At 39.7% G+C, this 12,743-nt stretch overlaps 1 non-coding gene across 1 annotated transcript; it reads right to left on the bottom strand.

Moving 5' to 3' along the window:
- Window positions 1–280: 280 nt before the first annotated feature.
- On the bottom strand, window positions 281–387 carry LOC135152461 (small nucleolar RNA R71). The gene has a single exon (XR_010291639.1). It is a non-coding gene; the product is annotated as a small nucleolar RNA R71 (small nucleolar RNA).
- Window positions 388–12,743: the final 12,356 nt, after the last annotated feature.

Below are 12,743 nucleotides of genomic sequence, written 5' to 3'. Positions count from 1 at the left end.
AATCAAACCAGGAACTATTCAAATGGTCCAGAACTCGGTACAGTATGGGGGTTCTCCTACTGAAGACCCTAATATGCATATACGGAATTTTATAGAGATCTGTGACACTTTCAAATTTAATGACGTCTCTGATGATGCTGTGAAGCTAAGGCTTTTCCCATTTTCACTGAAAGATAAGGCTAAGGGATGGTTACATTCTTTACCATCTGGTTCGATTACTACATGGGAAGATCTAGCTCAGAAATTTCTCACTAAATTCTTCCCCATGGCAAAGACTGCTGCACTACGAAATGCTCTATCTCAATTCTCTCAACAATCAGGAGAAACATTCTGTGAAGCCTGGGAGCGATATAAGGAGATGCTAAGAAAGTGTCCCCACCATGGCATGCCGGATTGGATGCAAATAAACAGTTTCTATAATGGTCTTGGACCTCAATCCAGACCTATGCTTGATGCTGCTTCTGGAGGTGCGCTATGGGCTAAAAGTTATGAAGAAGCTTATGATCTTATTGAAATGATGGCTGCTAATGAATATCAGAACCCTACTCAAAGACTCACTCAAGGGAAGGTAGCCGGAATTCTTGATCTTGACACATCTACAGCTATTGCAGCTCAACTTAAGGCTCTCACGATGAAAGTCGATTCTCTGGCTCACCAAGGAATTCAACAGCCAATCTCTATTTGCGAATTATGTGCTGGTACTCACTCTACTGATCAATGTGCCATTTCTAGTGAATCAGCACAATTTGTGAGCAATTTTCAGAGAGGTCAACAGCCTGCTCCAGCTACTTACCATCCTAACAACCGAAATCATCCGAATTTCAGCTGGAGTAATAATCAGGGTTATAATCAGCCTCAACAAGGATTTCAACAGGGACCTAAACAGTATAGTCAGGCTGGAACTTCACAACAGTATGCACCTAAACAGCCTTATCACCCACCGGGATTTCAGAATCATGGGCAATCAGCTAACGAAAGGTCTGACATGGAAGAACTAAGACTCATGTACAAGAGTCAGGCAGTAACGTTGAAAGCCTTGGAGACGCAAGTCGGTCAGTTAGCTAATGCTTTATTAAGCAGACCACAGGGGAATCTCCCTAGTGATACAGAGGTACCAGGTAAGAGGGACCCTAAAGAGCAAGTCCAATCCATTACGCTAAGATCTGGAAAAACTACAACAGGGCCAACCTCAACATTAGTGCAGAATCAGGATGATGAACAGCAAGAAATTCCAGCAGAACTTCCCTCGAATACAATTGGCATAACACCTACTGTTGAAATGGATAGGGCTATCCCTACAGCTGGTCCGGTGTCAAAGCCATCATATCCACCACCTCCGTTTCCTAGGAGGTTAAAGAAACAGCAGCTGGATAAGCAATTTGGTAAATTCCTTGAAGTTTTTAAAAAGCTTCACATCAACATTCCGTTTGCTGAAGCACTCGAGCAAATGCCTAGCTATGCCAAGTTCATGAAGGTTATTCTTTCAAAAAAGCTAAAGCTCGAGGAGTTAGAGACAATAGCTTTAACAGAGGAATGTAGTGCTGTGCTTCAACAAAAATTACCACCTAAGCTGAAAGACCCGGGAAGCTTTACTATCCCTTGCACTATTGGGAAGTTCTCTTTCGATAAGTGTCTGTGCGACTTGGGAGCTAGCATCAATCTGATGCCTCTATCTATCTTCACACAACTTGGCCTGCCAGAGCTCAAGCCGACAAACATGTCTTTACAACTAGCTGATCGTTCGATCACATATCCGAGAGGTATAATTGAAGATGTGCTAGTCAAGGTTGATAAATTAATATTTCCAGCCGACTTCGTGATTCTTGATTTTGAAGAAGACAAGAGAATTCCTATAATCTTGGGTAGACCCTTTTTAGCCACCGGGCAAACTTTGATCGATGTACAAAAAGGGGAACTTACAATGAGAATACAAGACCAGACGGTCACGTTCAACGTATTCAATGCAATGAAATTACCAACTGATGAGGAATCTTGTTTCAGTATGGATGTACTTGATTCTACGGCAGAAACCAATAGCCAGCGGATTTTACAGGATGATGTATTGGAAGCAATCCTTACCAATGATGAGGAATTGGACAGTGAAGAAGAATTGGAAGAAATCCATCATCTTAACTCATCACCTTGGCGAAGGAATTTTGAACCACCTGTCGAATCTCTTGGCTTGGAAGAATTAAAGGAAGATCACAAACCACTACAACCATCAGTGATCGAAGCACCTAAACTTGAACTTAAACCGCTACCGGATCACTTGAGGTATGCTTTTCTTGGTGAACGTTCTACTCTTCCTGTTATTATTGCAGCTAACTTGTCAGGTGAGGAAGAGGAAAAACTTTTGAGGGTGCTAAGGGAATTCAAAACAGCAATTGGGTGGACTATAGCTGATATCAAGGGAATCAGTCCATCATTTTGTCAACACAAAATTCTCATTGAAGAAGGAAGCAAACCTTCAGTGGAACAACAAAGAAGGTTAAATCCTATCATGAAGGAGGTTGTAAAGAAAGAGATTCTTAAATGGCTCGATGCAGGTATCATATATCCAATTTCAGATAGCTCATGGGTGAGCCCAGTACAATGTGTGCCTAAGAAAGGAGGCATGACAGTAGTAGCCAATGAAAAAGGGGAACTCATCTCAACTAGAATTGTCACTGGTTGGAGGATTTGCATGGACTACAGAAAGCTGAATAAAGCTACAAGAAAAGATCACTTCCCTCTGCCTTTTATTGATCAGATGCTTGACAGGTTGGCTGGCCATGAGTTCTATTGCCTGTTAGATGGGTATTCTGGCTATAATCAGATTGCTATTTCTCCGGAAGATCAAGAAAAGACAACCTTTACATGCCCTTATGGTACTTTCGCATTCCGAAGAGTACCTTTTGGCTTATGTGGTGCACCAGCCACTTTTCAAAGGTGCATGATGGCAATATTCTCAGAGATGATCGGCATCAATGTGGAGGTATTCATGGACGACTTTTCTGTATTTGGAACATCTTATGACGAATGCCTCACGAATCTGAGAATGGTTCTTAAGCGCTGTGTGGAAACTAATCTGATTCTCAATTGGGAAAAATGCCATTTCATGGTGCAAGAAGGAATCATATTGGGACATAAAGTATCTGCCAACGGACTGGAAGTTGATAAAGCGAAGGTGGAAACAATTAAAAATCTTCCTCCACCACTCTCGGTTAAAGGCATCCGAAGCTTCCTTGGTCATGCAGGTTTCTATCGAAGGTTCATCAAGGACTTCTCAAAAATTTCTAAACCTCTTTGCAATCTGTTAGAGAAAGACATTCCATTCAAATTTGATGAGGAGTGCTTGGAAGCATTTGAAATCTTGAAAAAGAAGTTGACATCAGCACCTATCATCACTGCACCTGATTGGAGTAAACCATTCGAATTAATGTGTGATGCCAGTGATTATGCTGTAGGAGCTGTACTGGGCCAGCGTACAAGTAATGTGTTTCATGTTATCTATTATGCCAGCAAAACATTAAATGATGCACAATTGAACTACACTACTACTGAAAAAGAACTTCTAGCTATTGTCTTTAGCTTTGAGAAGTTCAGGTCTTATCTTCTTGGAACAAAAGTAGTGGTATATACTGATCATGCAGCCATTCGGTATCTCATCTCAAAGAAGGATTCTAAACCAAGACTAATTCGCTGGGTTTTATTACTCCAAGAATTTGATGTGGAAATTAAAGATCGAAAGGGCACAGAAAATCAGGTAGCGGATCATTTATCCCGACTAGAAGATCACAGCAAACAAACTAACGACAACACTCTAATCAATGAATTCTTCCCAGATGAACAGTTGTTTGGAGTTGAGGCAGAAGAGCCATGGTTTGCTGACATTGTAAATTATCTGGTGAGTAAGGTCATTCCTCCAGAATTCTCTTATGCTCAACGCAAGAAATTCCTTCACGATGTGAAATGGTATGTTTGGGATGAACCCTTTCTGTTTAAACAAGGAGTCGATCAGATTCTCAGACGGTGTATTCCTAATAATGAAGTTGAGGGAGTTTTGCGCGAGTGCCATTCCACTGGTTATGGAGGCCATTATAGCGGCGAGAAGACAGCAAAGAGGGTACTTCAAGCAGGTTTTTACTGGCCAACTCTGTTTAAAGATGCTCATCAGTTCGTGTTGGGTTGCGATCGTTGTCAGCGTACAGGTAATATTTCTAGGAGGAATGAAATGCCTCTTAAAATGCTTTTGGAAGTAGAAATATTTGATGTTTGGGGTATTGACTTTATGGGACCGTTCGTTTCGTCTTGCAACAACCAGTATATTCTATTAGCAGTTGATTATGTGTCTAAATGGGTGGAGGTGAAAGCTTTACCTACAAATGATGCTAAGGTGGTCTTGCAATTTCTTCAAAAACAAATCTTTACCCGTTTCGGAGTCCCTAGAGTCATTATCAGTGATGAAGGCTCTCATTTTTGCAATCGGAAATTCACAACCTTGATGTCGAGATATAATATCAATCACCGGGTTGCTACTGCTTATCATCCTCAAACGAATGGTCAAGCTGAAGTGTCTAACAGAGAGATCAAACGCATATTAGAGAAGGTGGTTAACCCTTCTAGGAAAGACTGGTCCTTACGATTAGATGAGGCTGCTTGGGCTTATCGAACAGCTTACAAAACACCGTTGGGTACTTCTCCATTTCAGCTAGTGTTTGGGAAAGCTTGTCACTTACCAGTAGAGTTGGAACATAAAGCTTATTGGGCACTAAAGAAGTTGAATTTCGACTTACAGTTAGCTGGAGAAAAACGCATGATTCAACTCAATGAGTTGGAGGAGTTCCGCCTCCGTGCTTATGAAAATAACAAACTCTACAAAGAAAAGGTGAAAAGATTGCATGATCAGCGGCTGATACAAAAATCTTTTGTGGTTGGTCAATTGGTTCTATTGTATAACTCTCGGTTGAAGCTGTTTCCAGGGAAACTCAAGTCACGCTGGTCAGGGCCATTTACAGTCAAGACGGTATTTCCCCAAGGTGCGGTAGAAATCTATGCAAAATCACCGGATGAATCATTTAAGGTTAATGGTCAAAGGTTGAAGCCTTACTTTGGCGGAAATGTGAATCGTGAGGTACAAACCACGATTCTTCAGTCGGAATCGGATTAATTCTGGACTTCACGTCGAGCTAACGACGTTAAACAAGCGCTTCGTGGGAGGCAACCCACGCATTGGAACCACATTGTACCATTGTAAACCTCAAAAACACAAAAAACGAGAAAAATCAGCCCTGGATGTCAGACACTAGCGCGCCCGCGCTAGTGTCCAGCGCGCCCGCGCTAAAGTGTACAGCGCGCCCGCGCTACACTTAGCGCGGCCGCGCTACTGACTGCCCAGAAAATCGAAATTTCTCCCAAAAATATTTTCTTTTCGTTTTTAAAAGCCCACAATCCTAATTTTGCATGCCTAGCCCGAAATACATTCTATAAAACCCTAACTCAGCTCTCCAATCCTTATATAAACACAAAACCCATCTCCAATTCCCATTATAATTCTATAAACCCTAATTATATATACACATCCATACACACAACTACCTCCAAATCTCTCAAACCCACTACACACAAAACTCTTGCAAATCTAAATCTCTACCAATGGCACCCAAAAGAGCCCGAAGATCACAAGGACCAAGCACCCAAGCCCCTACATCTAGCGATTCTTCCTCGATGGGTGAGGTTGAGTTCACCTCCGATGGTGCACGAACCGAGTTTCAACGGCTTATGAATAAGTCGTTAGTTAAGGAGAGGGGATTCTTACCCACGGCGGAAGATGGTGAGCTCTTGAACATGATTCAAGAACGGGGTTGGGAGTCTTTTTGCGAGGCTCCGGAGGCGGTTCCCTTGGCTATTATTCGAGAGTTTTATGCTAATGCCAAGGAGAATCGCGATGGATTCACGGTGGTGCGGGGAATCCGAGTGGATTATAGTGCGGAGGCGATCCGTAGAGTGATTGGGGGCGTGCCAAGCGCCGTAATGAAGAAGATTGGGTTGTTGAGAGGATCGGGCGTGCTAAACGCCGGTTTGATGATGATCCGGTTGATCTTGAGCGGTTGGTGTATGATATGTGTGTGCCGGACACGACTTGGAAGATGACTGCACCTCCTTTGCCGGCACATGTTTCGTTTCCAGCAGCCGCGTTGAACCGGTATGCGAAGGCGTGGAACGCCTTCATCTGTGCTAACATCATGCCATCTTCACATGGGCATGAGGTGACAGTGGATAGAGCTATTCTGCTCTTTGGGATTGTCTCGGGCAAGTATATTGATTTGGGACATGTTATTCATCAGGGGATTCTGAGGTTCTTACAGGGAGGAACCACTGGTGCCATTCCATATGGCACAATTGTTACGAAGCTCTGTCGATCGAGTGGTGTTCGTTGGCCAGCCAACGAGCAATTACAGTTGCCGGCAACACCTATTGATCATTCGGCGATCAGTCGGATGACAGAGTGGGAAGGAGGAGTTCCCCACCCTCGAGGCCTAGGATACATCTATGATGAGATGCCAGGGGGACGTCCAGCATTTGTTAGGAGGGAGCAGACTAGAGCTTCTGGAGCTGGTACTTCTCAGACGGAGAGGAGCTCCGAACCGATGGGAGATGTTCATTATCGCCGACTAGCGAGACGGATGGACACCATGCATGACATCCACCAGAGGTTTGCGTTTGACTTGACACAGGCTCTAGGTAGTGCTTTCCAGGCACAGGGGGTCACAGTTCAGTGGCCAGTATTCGGAGCAGGGATGCAGTATCCTCCACCTGATTCACCTCCAGCAGAGGAGGGGGAGGACTCGGACTCCGAGTAGGTATGTGGGTGCTCTAGCCTTTTTATCACTTTCAATGGGGACATTGAAAATTTTAAGTTTGGGGGTGGTAATCTAAGGAAGAGCATATATTATATATTTTATTGCATGTGTTAGTTAGTTCATGTAGTTCACGTTTATTTTATTTTTCTCATGTTTTCTATGTTTTCTCATGTTTTTTCTTATTTTTATTTTCTCATGTTTTTTTTTTATTGTCGTAGTTAGTATCACGAGCATTTGCATGAATTATGAAGTTAAGCCAAGTTAATTGCCTATGATGAGTTATGTGCGTAGTTCTTGATTAGTAGTTTCAATTGCAATGCTAGGTTAGTACTTGGAAATTGCTTGTGTTGGAAATTGTAATTCACATATGTTCTTGAGATAGGATTTAGACGAAATTCCATGAATTCTAGGATTGAATTGAGCACCCTTCAGCTTAGGTCTGTAAATCTTAAGTTTGGGGGAACTGAGGGGTAGATATGCCTTTCTAAAAAAAAAAAAAAATTGAAAAAAAATTTAGTAGTAAATAAATTCACTAGAAAAAAAAAATAAGTGGTAGAATTAACTAGGTTGAGCTCATTAGTACTCGAGTAATTAAGTCTGAGGGGACTTTGTGCCTAACAACCTAAAGCCCTTCGTGGTTTGGGATTGTTGACCCAGCGCTCGCTACATGGGTACTAGTGCATAAATCTTTAGGGATCTCAACCATTGCACGGTTAAATAAACCACTAGAATAAAGTGAATAATTGGTGTGTGAAGTCTTATGGTGTTCGTAACGCATTTACACTGCGAAGCGCTCTGACCTTAGACCGAGCAATTAATCACCAATAGAAAAAGAAAAAAAATATATAGGGAATAAAATAGAAGGGTGTGGATATTCTTTGGGACCTTGGCTTTTAGTTGGACTTGAGTGACGGGGTGTTAGTTTTAAACTTTTACGATTCTTGATGGGGATTCTGTGGGAGTAGTAGTTTTTGTCTTGTCTCAATAAAAGAACATGCTTGCACACACTGGCACTCCACACTTGTAAATAGAAGAGTAATTGACTTGGTAGCGAGAGAGATGAAATTCGAGAACATTAGCACAATCTGAGGTATTATAATTGGCAAGGCAATTACTTCATAGTTCACTCATTCATCACGTAGTTGCATTCATGCATTGCATTGTATTATTGTATAGTGTCGTTGACGCTTGAGGACAAGCATCAGTTTAAGTTTGGGGGTGTGATAAGTGGTATTTATACGCACTTATAGGCCTTCATTTCCACTTAAATTGGTTGGTTGTACTTAAGTGTTTAGTGTCTTTTGATGTGTTTTTATTGTTTTTCTGTGCAGGTCACGAGTTGAGGTGATGAAGTGATTTTCTATTATTTTAGGTTGTTTTTGGTGCATTATTTGCAAGAATAGAGAATTGTGGATTCATCACGACTTGGGATTTTGTGGGTATATCTTCTACAAACCCTCACGAGAGCACACTCGTCCACTAGAGCTATCTAGGGGTTTAAAGGGCTTGTTGCATGTGCTAAATGCAACCGTGATCACCTACGGAAGTGGTACTAGAGCGAGGAAGGACATGCACGCGAGAACGAGCAAAACACGAAGAATCAGGGCTGCCATGACAGACAGTAGCGCGCCCGCGCTACTTGTTAGCGCGCCCGCGCTACCTTCTGCTGCCACTAGCGCGCCTGCGCTAGTTTAGCGCGGCCGCGCCCAGCAGAAGTGCCCCGGGCCGATTTTTGGAGCTTTTCTGACGGATTTTCGCAGCGGTCGAGGCCCGGTTGACTTGGTCAATGTAATTTAATTTCTCGTGTGTAAAACCCTAGCCTCGTAGAAGTAGTTTGTAGTAGAGAACAATATCGTAATTTAGTTTTATCATTCAAGCACATTATCGGTTTTGTATTGGATCGTTCTTCGCGAGGAAGTGACAGTTTCGAGCGAGATCATGAACATCAATTCTGTAACGTGTGATCTTTATTATTAATTCAAGCATTTTTATTCCGTTTAATTCTCGTAGTTTATTTATCATGTTTTCATTAGAACCCATGATGTCGATTAGTTCGATTATGAACTAACCGCCTTCATGGGATTCTAATGGATTTATCGATGTGGTCTAGTAACGAATATTAATTACTCGATTTTGTGACGTACGTTGATATCTTTGCATGAGCCGTGCTTATTCTTCTTAGAAGCGTAGCTAACTTCTGAGTTGTTTGTTAATTCTTTCTGAAGCGAGAGTGGATGATTGAATTTAGAACTTTGCCATGTAAACATAGGATTATGTGAATGAAACATAATTTGTGGTAGACTTGAACTATTTTATCACCCTGTGTAATCACGATAGATGACTTGCTATTAAACCTCTCTGCTTACACTACCGCTATAGAGATATAGGGTCTGAGCTTTGTTGGTGTCCATGAGATTTCTGTCTTAATTGCGGATTTTGATTGGTATGATATGTGTGCAACGAGAGTTGGCATGTATTACTTTCGTGTTGTCTGATTAGGATCAACAGTCGCATGTTAATCAGTAATTTCAATTCTAGATGAATTCGATAATGAAGTTAGAATCCCATGTGTTTTCCTATTCTGAATTTGATTCGTAATTTTAATTATTAGTATAAAAGAAACCATCCTTGTTAATTGTCTTGGCAGTGAAAATTGATCATACATTGTTGCATAGGTGCGTATTCTTAATTCACCAGTCTCTGTGGGAACGAACTTAATATATTACTTGTGATCACGTGCGCTTGCGTGTAGATTTTTGCGAACACTTGTAAACCACTTGGAGCTTCATTATTGACTAGATTGAAGTTGGAAACAACTTGCAGCTTAATTCCAGACTCATTTGAAGTTGAAAACAACTTGTAGTTTCATTTTTGGTTGTTTGAAATTGGAATCAACTTGTAGTTTCATTCTTGACTCGTTTGTGCACGGAAACAATTTTAGCTTCATTATCGACTAGATTGAAGTTGGAAACAACTTGTAGATTCATTCCATACTCGTTTGAAGTTGAAAACAACTTGTAGCTTCATTTTCGGTTGTTTGAAATTGGAATCAACTTGTAGTTTCATTCTTGACTCCTTTGAGCTTGAAAACAACTTGTATCTTTATTATTGACTAGATTGAAGTTGGAAACAACTTGTAGCTTCATTCCAGACTCGTTTGAAACTGAAAATTACTTGTAGCTTCATTTTCGGTTGGTTTAAATTGGAATTAACTTGTAGTTTCATTTTTGACTCGTTTGAGCTTGAAAACAACTTGTAGCTTATGATTGACTAGATTGAAGTTGGAAACAACTTGTAGCTTCATTCCAGACTCGTTTGAAGTTGAAAACAACTTGTAGCTTCATTCCAGACTCGTTTGAAGTTGAAAACAACTTGTAGCTTCATTTTCGGTTTGTTTGAAATTGGAATCAACTTGTAGTTTCAATCTTGACTCGTTTGAGCCCGAAAACAACTTGTAGCTCATTACTGACTAGATTGAAGTTGGAAACAACTTGCAGCTTAATTCCAGACTCATTTGAAGTTGAAAACAACTTGTAGTTTCATTTTTGGTTGTTTGAAATTGGAATCAACTTGTAGTTTCATTCTTGACTCGTTTGGGCACGGAAACAATTTTTAGCTTCATTATTGACTAGATTGAAGTTGGAAAGAACTTGTAGCTTCATTTTTGGTTGTTTGAAATTTGAATCAACTTGTACTTAATTCTTGACTCGTTGAGCCCGAAAACAACTTGTAGCTTCATTATTGACTAGATTGAAGTTGGAAACAAGTTGTAGTTTATTTCCAAACTCGTTTGAAATTTAAAACAACTTGTAGCTTCTATTTTGGTTGTTTGAAATTGGAATCAAATTGTAGTATTATTTTTGATTCGTCTGAGCTTGTAAACCACTTGGAGCTTCATTATTGACTAGATTGAAGTTGGAAACAACTTGCAGCTTAATTCCAGGCTCATTTGAAGTTGAAAACAATTTGTAGTTTCATTTTGGTTGTTTGAAATTGGAATCAACTTGTAGTTTCATTCTTGACTCGTTTGTGCACGGAAATAATTTTAGCTTCATTATCGACTAGATTGAAGTTGGAAACAACTTGTTGATTCATTCCAGACTCGTTTGAAGTTGAAAACAACTTGTAGCTCATTTTTTGGTTGTTTGAAATTGGAATCAAATTGTAGTATTATTTTTGATTCGTTTGAGCTTGTAAACCACTTGGAGCTTCATTATTGACTAGATTGAAGTTGGAAACAACTTGCAGCTTAATCCAGACTCATTTGAAGCTGAAAACAACTTGTAGTTTCATTTTTGGTTGTTTGAAATTGGAATCAACTTGTAGTTTCATTCTTACTCGTTTGGGCACGGAAACAATTTTTAGCTTCGTTATTGACTAGATTGAAGTTGGAAAGAACTTGTAGCTCATTTTCGGTTGTTTGAAATTGGAATCAACTTGTAGTTTCAATCTTGACTCGTTTGAGCCCGAAAACAACTTGTAGCTTCATTACTGACTAGATTGAAGTTGGAAACAAGTGTAGTTTAATTCCAAACTCGTTTGAAATTGAAAACAACTTGTAGCTTCTTTTTTGGTTGTTTGAAATTGGAATCAATTGTAGTATTATTTTTGATTCGTCTGAGCTGTAAACCACGTGGAGCTTCATTATTGACTAGATTGAAGTTGGAACAACTTGCAGCTTAATTCCAGACTCATTTGAAGTTGAAAACAACTTGTAGTTTCATTTTTGGTTGTTTGAAATTGGAATCAACTTGTAGTTTCATTCTTGACTCGTTTGTGCACGGAAACAATTTTTGAGCTTCATTATCGACTAGATTGAAGTTGGAACAACTTGTCGATTCATTCCATACTCGTTTGAAGTTGAAAACAACTTGTAGCTTCATTTTCGGTTGTTTGAAATTGGAATCACTTGTAGTTTCATTTCTTGACTCGTTTAAGCTTGAAAACAACTTGTATCTTTATTATTGACTAGATTGAAGTTGGAAACACTTGTAGCTTCATTCCAGACTCGTTTGAAACTGAAAATTACTTGTAGCTTCATTTTCGGTTGGTTTAAATTGGAATTAACTGTAGTTTTCATTTTTTTGACTCGTTTGAGCTGGAAAACAACTTGTAGCTTTAGGATTGACTAGATTGAAGTTGGAAACAACTTGTAGCTCATTCCAGACTCGTTTGAAGTTGAAAACAACTTGTAGCTTCATTCCAGACTCGTTTGAAGTTGAAAAACAACTTGTAGCTTCATTTTCGGTTGTTTGAAATGGAATCAACTTGTAGTTTCAATCTTGACTCGTTTGAGCCCGAAAAAACAACTTGTAGCTTTTATTACTACTAGATTGAAGTTGGAAACAAGTTGTAGTTTATTCCAAACTCGTTTGAAATTGAAACAACTTGTAGCTTCTTTTTTGGTTGTTGAAAATGGAATCAAATTGTTTTGATAAGTGCATTTTTTTTATATATTTTAAATACCTAATTATTGCTTGTTCTCACTTATTTATTTGTTTATTTGTCTTTTTTTTAAGAAATTGCAAAGCTTGAAGAAATAAAAGATAAAGCAAAAAGAAGAAAAAGATGGAGAAAAGGATCATAGGAGAATATTCTCATGGGAAGCATCTAGATGGGAACACCTACACCCCCCTTTACCCTAATTTCCCCCTATAAATAACACACCTCCTCCCCATCATGTTTCAACCTACCTAGGAGTTCATATTTTTAGTAGCCTCTCTTTGTGTAGTAGATCTAGTCAGTAGCACTCTAATTTTGTACAACTTTTATTATATCAATACAAGTATTCATTATTGTTCTTAAATCTTCTTGCTCTTTACTTTTACTTCTAGGCTATGAAATCTTTCTCTAACCACATGAGACTCAAAATTTACTTGTGGATTGAAGGAGCCTAATATA

This window comes from Daucus carota, chromosome 4, assembly GCF_001625215.2.
Source record: "Daucus carota subsp. sativus chromosome 4, DH1 v3.0, whole genome shotgun sequence".
In the NCBI taxonomy this organism is placed as follows: domain Eukaryota; kingdom Viridiplantae; phylum Streptophyta; class Magnoliopsida; order Apiales; family Apiaceae; genus Daucus; species Daucus carota.
This window is presented reverse-complemented; position numbering and strand designations above follow the sequence as displayed.